This window comes from Zea mays, chromosome 9 (assembly GCF_902167145.1).
Source record: "Zea mays cultivar B73 chromosome 9, Zm-B73-REFERENCE-NAM-5.0, whole genome shotgun sequence".
NCBI lineage: Eukaryota > Viridiplantae > Streptophyta > Magnoliopsida > Poales > Poaceae > Zea > Zea mays.
In genome coordinates this window covers 52,695,183-52,705,309 of record NC_050104.1, presented here as the reverse complement: position 1 = coordinate 52,705,309, position 10,127 = coordinate 52,695,183, and the positions used below count along the sequence as shown (strand labels likewise).

Genomic DNA, 10,127 nt, shown 5'->3' with positions numbered 1-10,127 from the left:
TCAAACTTCACTCCTTTCTTTAACAACTCAGTCATTGGTTTAGCAATTCTGGAGAAATCCGGAATGAATCGTCGATAGTATCCTGCCAATCCCAGGAAACTTCGAATCTGCCAAACGGTGGTAGGAGGCTTCCAATCCATCACTTCTTGTACTTTCTCAGGGTCAACTTCTATCCCATCCTGCGAAATGGTGTGACCCAAGAACTTGATCTCCCTTAGCCAGAAATCACATTTGGAGAATTTGGCATATATGTGATGATCCCGCAGTCGCTGAAGTACTGTGTGCAAGTGCTTTGTATGCTCGTCTTCACTTTTTGAATACACCAGAATATCATCAATGAAGACCACCACGAATTTGTCCAATTCCGGCATAAACACTGAATTCATCAAATACATGAAGTATGCCGGAGCATTGGTCAACCTGAATGACATCACTAAGTACTCATAAAGCCTTTATCTGGTGGAGAAAGCCGTCTTCGGAATATCACTTGCCCTGATCTTGATTTGGTGATAGCTAGAGCGAAGGAATATTTTGGAAAACACCCTGGCTCCGACTACTTGATCAAACAACGCATCAATGCGGGGTAAAGGATACTTGTTCTTAACAGTCACTGCATTGAGAGGGTGGTAATCAACAGAAAATCTCAAGCTCTCATCCTTCTTCTTTACAAACAAAGCCGGACATCCCCATGGTGAAGTACTTGTGCGAATGAACCCCTTGTCTAGCAACTCTTGCAATTGTTTCTTCAATTCTGCCAACTCCGCTGAAGGCATCCTATATGGCCTTTTAGAAATAGGTGTGGTCCCTCGTTGCAATTCTATGGCAAACTCTATATCCCTGCCGGGTGGCATCCCTGGCAATTCGTCTGGGAAGACATCAGGATACTCACAGACTACTAGAATCCTTTCCACGGGTGACTCTATCATGGTGAGGGCACATGAATAGGAACAACCCTGGTTGGGTAGGTACAAAGTGAATTCTCCACAAATTGGTGAGTGTATTTCAATGGCTCTTGCTACGACATCAAGCAAGGCATGATGCCGTGATAACCAGTCAGTCCCCAAGATGATATCCACGTTCTCCTGTCCCATGATAAGGAGGGTGGTTCTAAATATGATACTACCCAATTTTATTGGCACCTATTGGTTGAGTTGATAGGTGGCAACCCTGCCTCCTGGTGTTGCAATTGTAATGGCCCCGTTTGTGTGGTGAAAAGGTAGCTGACATTTGGCGCTAATTTTTGCGCTGATGAAGCTGTGTGATGCACCATAATAAAAAAGAATGACTGCATGGTAATTTAAAATGGAAAAGATACCAGTCATGACGGGTGCTCCCTCCAGAATGTCAGCCAATGTGGTGAAGTTCAGCCTACCTCGCCTCACTTGCACCTTCTACCTCTTGCCTTGGTTCTGATTTGCATTCTCACCCTGCCTCTGCTGGTTTCTGGGACAATTCTTAGCATAGTGTACAATGCTACCACAAGTGAAACATCTGTTGTCATTGTCCTGACGGTACTGCTGCTATTGTTTGTTATTGTCCCTCTGAGCTAGGGGTTGAGAGCGATTGGGTGCCTGTTGTTGCTGTTGTGGTCGAATCACCCATCGTCCCTACTGCTGCTGAGGTCCTCTGCTCTGAGTGTCGGACACAATCCTGAAGCGCTGAGGCTGTGCTGATGGCCCTGCCATAGGGGTCTTCCTCTTCTTCTCTGTCTAGCGAGCCGTGATGCAATCCTCCTGTGAGATGGCCAAGTTGACCAACTCGTTGTAGCTATTGGTCCTGACTGTGTTGAGACGGTCATGGAGCTTAGTGTTGAGGCCCCTCTTGAACCTATCTCTCTTCTTCTCATCAGTGTCATCATGGTAGCCTCCATACTGACACAGGTCATTGAAAGCTTGGGCGTACTACAACACGGTACGACTCCCCTGAGTGAGTGCTAGAAACTCATTGAGCTTGTGGTCCATGATGCCTGCTGGGATGTGATGCCCTCTGAATGCCGTCTTGAACTCTCCCCACTCAACCACGTGGTCGACCGGCTGCATGGCGAGGAAATGGTCCCACCATGTCCTAGCGGGCCCACAAAGCTGTTGGGCGGCGAAACGGACCTTGGTCACATCTGAGCACTCTCCATTAAGCAGTGGGAACTTTGATTCCACCACCCTGAGCCAGACGTCATCATCGAGAGAATCTTCCGCCCTGGTGAACAATGGTGGCCGAGTACTGAGAAACTCCTAGTTAGTTGTCGTTGCCGAGGCATGCTGGTGGTGATCACCACCGCCATAGTGCTGAGGCAGTGGCTGACATTGCGCGAGCTGCCACAGAATCTCGTTCTGCTGAGCCATTAGCTCCTTCATGGTAGGAGGCTGCGGCGGTGGTGGAGGAATGCTCTCATTTTGTCCACGACGCGCTCTTCCTGCCATATGAAATTTAGGAGTTTCTATCGTTAGATTTATAATCCATGAGTACATTACACGACAAAACAGTTAGGCCGCGAGAGGTGCAAGTTTCCAATTTCTTCTCGCCTTTCACAACTGGTACCACAGGATACACTTTCATTCATAATCTTAAAATAAAAACCATCCATCATTCATCTTGCCAAAAGAAGTTTCCAACGGTTACAACAGGCCCAAAAGACTCAACTTTCTAGCCTAGTACATCCAATGTGCAAAAGCTAAGCTAGTTTTGAGGAGCGCTTTTTCCTAACATTTCTATCCTAACCTGCAACCTAACGAGCAAAAAAGGCCACGCTAGACTCGGGGGAAGGTGGTCCTCTAGAGTGAGCTGAGCCGGCAGTATCCAAGCTAGAAGCGGGCTCCGGCTCTTCCCCTCCCTCGATATCTACGTCCTCGTCGGCTTTGTGTGCTTCCATGTCCTCTATCTCTTGATGGTGCAGGTCCAAGTGCTGGTTGGCCTCCTCGAGCTGCTGCTGGGTGTTCTGGAGCTAGTCTTCCAGAACCTCAATAGTGTTCTCCCTGGCTTCCACCTGATCCTCGAGCTCTTGTATGTGGTTGGCCATCTGCTCAACCTGGAGATCCTTCTCCACTAGCTTAGTGGACAAGTGTACTACAAGGTCCTCCCTATTATCGAGGGTGATCTTGGTAGACTCCACCAGGCCCATAAGTTGGGACATCGCCTCGCCTCGCAAGGCCTGCAGACAATACAGGGCATTCATGCACCGAACCGTCAAGTGAGCGGTGTGTCCAGGGTAGAGAGCCCACACATCCTTAGCATGGTCAACTCGATCCTTCCACATCGGGTCATCCTCCTTTTCAGCGGGGAACAAGCCGATGGGGTGGGTCGACATCTCCAGAGGGTGAAATCCACAGAAAGTCGTCAGCACGTGCATGGCCGTGGATTATATAGTGTCGTCGGCCCGGAAACCGAAAGACTCCAAGTCCAGCGAATGCCATCTTGACTGTAGGGGATGAGGCTCCAAGGTCATCCTCACCCTACAACAAGGTACTTGGTGCTCCTCGAACAACTGCACCTCGTATTGGGGAGGCGTGGTGTAACCTGCTCCCTACAGTACCTCCCACAAGATGAGGGGAAAACCCTCTCGTGCGAGACTGTCCGTGTGGGAAAGTGCATTCCCTCCTTCAGTGGGTACGTGGGAAGTCATCTGTGCAAGGCTAAGTGTAAGCTAAAAAGAAAGAAAACTAAAAATAGAAGGTGCTAGTGCAAAAGACTACAAAAATTTCTGAGTATTTGGCCCCTCTTGGGTTAAGTTGAGATTTCCGTTATAAATTTTAAAATTTTATTACGGGTGACTACTGGTTTATGTAACTTCTTATTAACAATGGCATTTTACTAAGAAGATAGAAAAATGATGCATGCATGCTCGTCCTAAGCGTCCTCACATCAAGTATAGGGATACAGAAATCCTCCATCTACATCATAGTAGCATGTACAACATACTCAAATAGCCACCTAGCTACCCATCTAGTATCCTAAGGCTTCACGTCCTAAGGCTATCCTGATCGTCTTGAACAACCTAACCGATACTGGTTTCTAGGCAAGTTTTACTTTCGAAAAGTTGGTAATTATGATTTATTGATTTCTCTGAAGTGGTACAAGCTCCGATACCAGTTGTGGCAGAACCACCCGAATTATTCCAACTTAAGTACCCAAGTCCCGCCTCAAGGCGAGGTCACACTTAAATAGGATTAAACCATCAGTTCCTCGGATCTAGTCCGACAAGGCCACTAACAGGATCAAGTACCACGTACTCACTCGAAGGTGAGGCACAGAGAAAATACAATACAGCATAAAACCATAATTTAAATAAGTACTTCTCTACTACTCTATGCCTTTAGTGTAGGCGTCCACAATTGCTTTGTTCTGCCATCGTGCGCTCCGCCCGCCATACCCCTCCCCGCGCCCGCAGTCCCCGCCGCCGTCCTCGCGGCCGCAGCCAAGCACAGCTGCCGCGCCCGCAGTTCCCAAATCGGGCGCACCCGCAAAGCTGCAACGCCCGCAAATCCGTCGCGCCAGCAACGCCCGTAGTCCCCGCCGCCGTCCTCGCAGCCACAGCCGAGCACAGCCACCGCATCCGAAGTCCCCAAATCGGCCGCGCCCACAAAGCTGCAGTGCCCACAAATCCGCCACGCCAGCAACGCCCGCAAATCCGCCGTGCCTGCAACGCCCGCAAATCCTCTCCCCAGCAATGCGCCTCCACCCTCGCGGCGCCCCAACAGCTAGGCGTCGCCAGCACCATGGCCACACACAATGAGGCAACCGGCCAAATTCTCGCCTCTGCCGGCCCATTACGCGTCGCCCACGCCCTCGCCGCTGACGTTTGGCTATCTGCACTCGCGGTTTAGCGGCAAGACTGCACCAATGAGCATACCACAGGCGGGAGGTGGCAGGGGCCTATGCACCAGCACCATCGGAACCTGTCGGAACCCAATAGGGCCTTCATGTTTCCTCCACCTTCGCCAAAAAATCTGCGAGGGGAGACAGGGAGGCAGGAATCACCTACAGAGACCAATCGGTCGTTCAAGAGGGCAGATGGCATCCGCATGGGAGATCTCTATGCAAACTTGTCGTCTGGTTATAAGGTGATTTTACTGCATTTTGTCCATATTAAAACTAGGTGATGATGTCTGTGTGCTCAGATGAAAACATAGGGTTATGCAGTAGTATCATATCCGAACTACTCCGTACTACTTAGTAAGATCTTCTATCAGTTTATATGATAGTGCATTGAGTAGCGAAGGACGACTGTTTTTTTTATCCTCATCAGAAAGACTCGTGAATAAAATATCATGTGTTAAACTACCTGGCATACTGTTCATTCTGTTATCTCTTTCAGCTTGTTTGGGAATTGTGAACCTTAAGATTTAGTTAGTGTGTTCAGCCATTAGAGCTTCAATTTAAGGGCAGGCATTTTTCGTTGGAAGCTATTTTTTCAGTATTTTTCTTTACCTAGAAAGCTTGACCGGGGTTTCTGATTCATTTAGATGAAGATAAGGATTCAATAGTCACTGCTACTTTTAGAAATTAAAGAAACATAAGCCCACTGAGGGCTTGTTCCGTTAGGGTGGATTGAGGGGGATTGGAGGGGATTAAGTCCCTCCCTATTCAATTTTCAAGTCCTGAAACAACAGACAAACAGTTGAGGCTGACTACTGTTGCCAAAACTGCATTATGCCAAAGATAGTCGGCGCTAAACTTGTAGCAGCATCTAGGTGTCTAACAACTGAACTATAACAACATAAGACTTTGTTGTCTTATCTTCTTGGAATTGGTTTTGATATTTCTTGGATACTTAGTGCCTTACTATGGAAAATCTTGTCATTTCTTCTTTTCCAAATGTTTGACCATGCGTAGATGATAGCCCCACTAAATTATTGTAATCATTTTTTAGATATTTAACCACCGTGAGCTATTAATTGAATCCAGTAAGTTTATTATATATGCATTTTATTTAGGAACAACTTAAACTAAACAGACAGCTATGGACATGATGCATTTGCATAGTTTGAGTGCTTAGCCAGGCTTCCCTTTGGCTTGTAAGGTCTGGAGACCGGAGAGACGATGAATTTGAACTGCCAAATTTGACAAAATGGTTGTACTCTATTGCCGTTGGATGTTTCATTTGGCATGTACATCTATACTCTATTTGACTCCAAATAAAAGTCCATATGTACTCATGAACAAGAATTATAATGTAGTGCATAATATTGCCTAATCAATAAACATTATAAGGTAGGTGATTTGCATGTTAGGTCAGGTGAAGGGAATAATAGGAAACATTACAAAAGACACTGTTGCATTTGTATTTCTAGAATATTAAGGAAAAGTTGATGGACTTGTATTCGGGAATAATGATTACAAAGATGCGCTGATATTAGAAACGTTTTGAATTTTTTTTCTTCCAAATTAAGTTGATGCTATTTTTCACTACTTCACAGATCCACACTAAGGAAATAATAGGTTGAGTGTGTCTTTCCTTGGTAGTTTCGTACCAGAATACCTTTTGTGACTGGTTGCCAAATTTGCATCCTAAAAAGATACCTTTAGATTATCATATAATTATACTTCTGAAAGGTTCTCAAAGCTTGATGATTTTTAGTGTGGGAATGTCATCTTTTCGGAAAGAGAAACACCCCCATACAAAGCAACATCTCTGCCATCAACGTCCTCCTCCGCCTCCGCTCAGCTCCTCCTCGCTCTTTTGTCGTCGCCGTGATCCGCTGCTGCCATCAACGCCCTCCTCCCCCTCCGCTCAGCTCCTCCTCGCTCTTTCTTCGTCGCCGTGATCCGCTGCCGCTATCAACGCCCTCGTATTTGGAATATAAACGGAGGGGCTTCTATGGTAAACAAGACACATATGGTGCCACCTAAATAAAATTTTCGTTTCTGGTTATATTTGTCCCTGACATATGTCAAGAGATTAGCGTTGGGTTGCAGTCATGCGATGTTTAAGTCTCCGAGAAGGCAAGAAGTCATTGCCAACATTGCACAGATCTCAAAAGTGAGAGGTAGTTGTTGCCAAAAGATGGGAAATAGATGTATTTTTCATGAAAAAGGGTATGGATAAATTTTGTATATGATGATTTCGTAGATTGGCCCGTAATTTATATTGTGTGCTTTCTGGTGCACCTAGGTTGGCATATGAACAGTTTGTGTTTTGTGATATATTTCACCAAAAGGAATCAGGATGGAGAGACTGCTCATTTTGTGGCAAGGTGAGGTGGCGACCCAAGCCTGCAAATTCTGCGATGAGATCCTCTGCAGTTGAGTGTAGTCTGAGTCCGCGGTGACTTTGTCACTCATGCGGCCGACTGTAGAGGAATCGATTCTGCAAATTCTTGTGATGCCATAGTGTTCTTATGAAACTCTATTGTTTCAGCGCCTCCATTATGGATGTGTTGCTTCAAAGAACTCCTATGATCTACTTGACAGTGGAGGAATTCAATGTGTCACTTGTATGAAAAATTCAGCAGCTCAGTCTGTAAGTCCCTTTTTTGTCACATTATTCACCTTTACTTTTCAAATATTCTGATTATATATTTTTTACAGGCTTCTGGCCAAGTGGTTCCAAAGCTTTTTCCATTTCCAAACAATCTGCTGTTTTTTGGTAAAAGCGACGAGTTATTGTCAAGTAGAAAATTTGGACAACCACCCTCTCTTATGTTGGATTCCAGAAATGATGATATTGCTATTGTAAATAAGAGTAATCACCTGTTCATGGTAAGCGGCATAGAGGCTGGACAGAGCAGTAACATCTTGAGACAAAAAGAGATAGGGAATGGTCCAAGGCAGATTAAATGGGAACAACCAACCCTTAATATTGGGGACATGGGAAGACCTTTACTAACTAGGTCTCAAAGTGCATTAGAGTCACCTCAGTGTACTCGAAGAGATGACAATAAGGATCCAACTACAGATAGCACAACAAGTGAATCATTTCCAGAGGCATGTCTGAGCATGAACCTAGGTATTGCAAACAATGGAAACAGGATGGAGGCTACTTCAATAGTGGAAAGACCTATGATATAGCCAACGACAGCCATTGCTGAAGGAAGAGATCTTGCCACTGCACTGTCCCCCCCCACAAAGGGCTCGGCATTTCCTGACCAGACCACCAAGGGTTGGTGAGGGTGCAGCTTTTGATCCAACTAGAGACATGTTTCCGCATCTTCGTGTTGCTAGACCACCTGCTGAAGGAAGGGGCCGCAATCAATTACTTCCTCGGTATTGGCCAAGAATAATAGACCAAGAGATGCAACAAATATGTGGAGAGTATCCTTGATAAGGTCTCCATACATTTGAAATTGTCAACTTCATGGTGACATTGATCTCAGACATTTAGTAACTTATACATCAAGGCTCTAGAATAGCTCATTAGGCTTAAACCTGTATAATATGGTGCATACATTTCTTGTGTAACAGATATAGTTTTTCTTTCATCTTCCTTGACTATATTTTGCAAGTTCAAATTCCACAATCGTTCCATTGTTCGAGAAGGTCCTGAGTGCGAGTGATGCCGGCCGAATAGGGCGCCTTGTTCTTCCAAAAGCTTGTGCCGAGGTAACTTTAACATCTGTTTGGCTTCCTTTTCATAATTTAAGCATGTTTTTTTATTGTATATTGCCGATTGCCTGATTTATCTTCCAAAAGTTGTTTGGAATGAACATCAAAAGCATTTGACTTTCCTCCTGTCCGGATTTTACAAAAATAAACATGTTATTATCCTAGATCAGAGTCTACATATATACCATCCATGTATGAGAAACCATATATGAAGGGGATCGTCATCCAGTACATCGTGTATACTGTTAGAGTATAATTGGTAGTTTAGATATTGTGTCTCGTAGACTGCCATATGTGTTAATATTTGGTAGTTTAGATGTTGTGTCTCATAGTTTGACATATGTATTCGTGGGTTGTCTTATCTTTTAAGTAATGCTATATAAACTGTCTAAAGGGCTCAATGCAATACATTCATCCAATTACACCAATTATATTCTCCTTCGTATGTTGACATGGAAGAATGAGGCAATTAGATAAGGATATTTGTTAGCTTTCTCAGTATTGTCTGAGTCTTTAAGCGTAGCAGTAAAAGTTTTGGCACACCATTGTTTTAGTTATTATGTTCTGAACAACTCGTTTTATATAGGGAGCTCGTTGCAAATGCATCCTCACAACAGGACGATGGAGCTCAAGGCGTCAAGTGGTGGCTCACTCGGACTCGCGCTCCTCTGCAAGGCACTATTCCCCATGAGGGTTCCCATTACCATTGTGCTCGCATCGCCTGTCACTAGGGCTCTGAGCCATTAGAGGCTCATCAATTTATGTAAATTTATGTTTCATTGCAATGCACAGGCACATACCTATAAGATATTAAGATCGAAGATAATATATATATCGTTTGTTTTCAAGTATTACCTAACAATATCTAGATGTACATAAGTTACCATGATATTATGTCTCCGTTGCAACGCACGGGCACTCACCTAGTAATGTTATTACATCACCATCAGAGTTTCAAAAGCAGTAACCATTGTTTCTCGATGCAACGGAAATTAACTAACGATGAAATAAACAGAGGATGGGGAAGCCTGGCCCATCACTCCTCATGCTCCTCTCTGGCTGAGGTAGGGTCCCACTCGACTGTCCAACCCGGTGGCAGGGTGGATGGCCAAGTCACTCCAGCAACCATATCCTCCAGAGTACGTGTAAAAATTGTGCCACAAGCAAGGCTGAGTATACTAATACTCAGCTAGACTTACCCGGTGTGAGGAGTCTACTCCTCTACCTCTAGACCATGCACTAGCTGGGTCTAGAGACAAGTTTTAGATTTTCAAGTTTTTGTGTAACACTTTATACTAGATGAGCATCTAACTATCCATTCATGGTAGCAAGCAATATAGTCAACCAACATCTTTTGTATGTCACCTCATTTCCACTTATTACTCAATGTAGTACAATGGATCAAGCAGTCTCATTAGCTACGAGAAGCAGACGATTCGAATCGAGTTTTAACCTTGCAAGCTAAACCTAAACACACGACGTGGCGAGGCACTCCGTCCCCACACACATCAACCGTCCCCATCGATTCCTTAGCAACAAAAAGGGGCTCGCCGCCTTGGCGTACAATGCCTCACTGACCTCGACTGCCATCG

At 45.0% G+C, this 10,127-nt stretch overlaps 1 pseudogene; it reads left to right on the top strand.

Annotated features, from left to right (window-relative positions):
- The first annotated feature begins 1,796 nt into the window (after positions 1–1,796).
- On the top strand, positions 1,797–8,213 carry LOC109942519 (B3 domain-containing protein Os07g0679700-like; annotated as a pseudogene).
- The last annotated feature ends 1,914 nt before the right edge of the window (positions 8,214–10,127 follow it).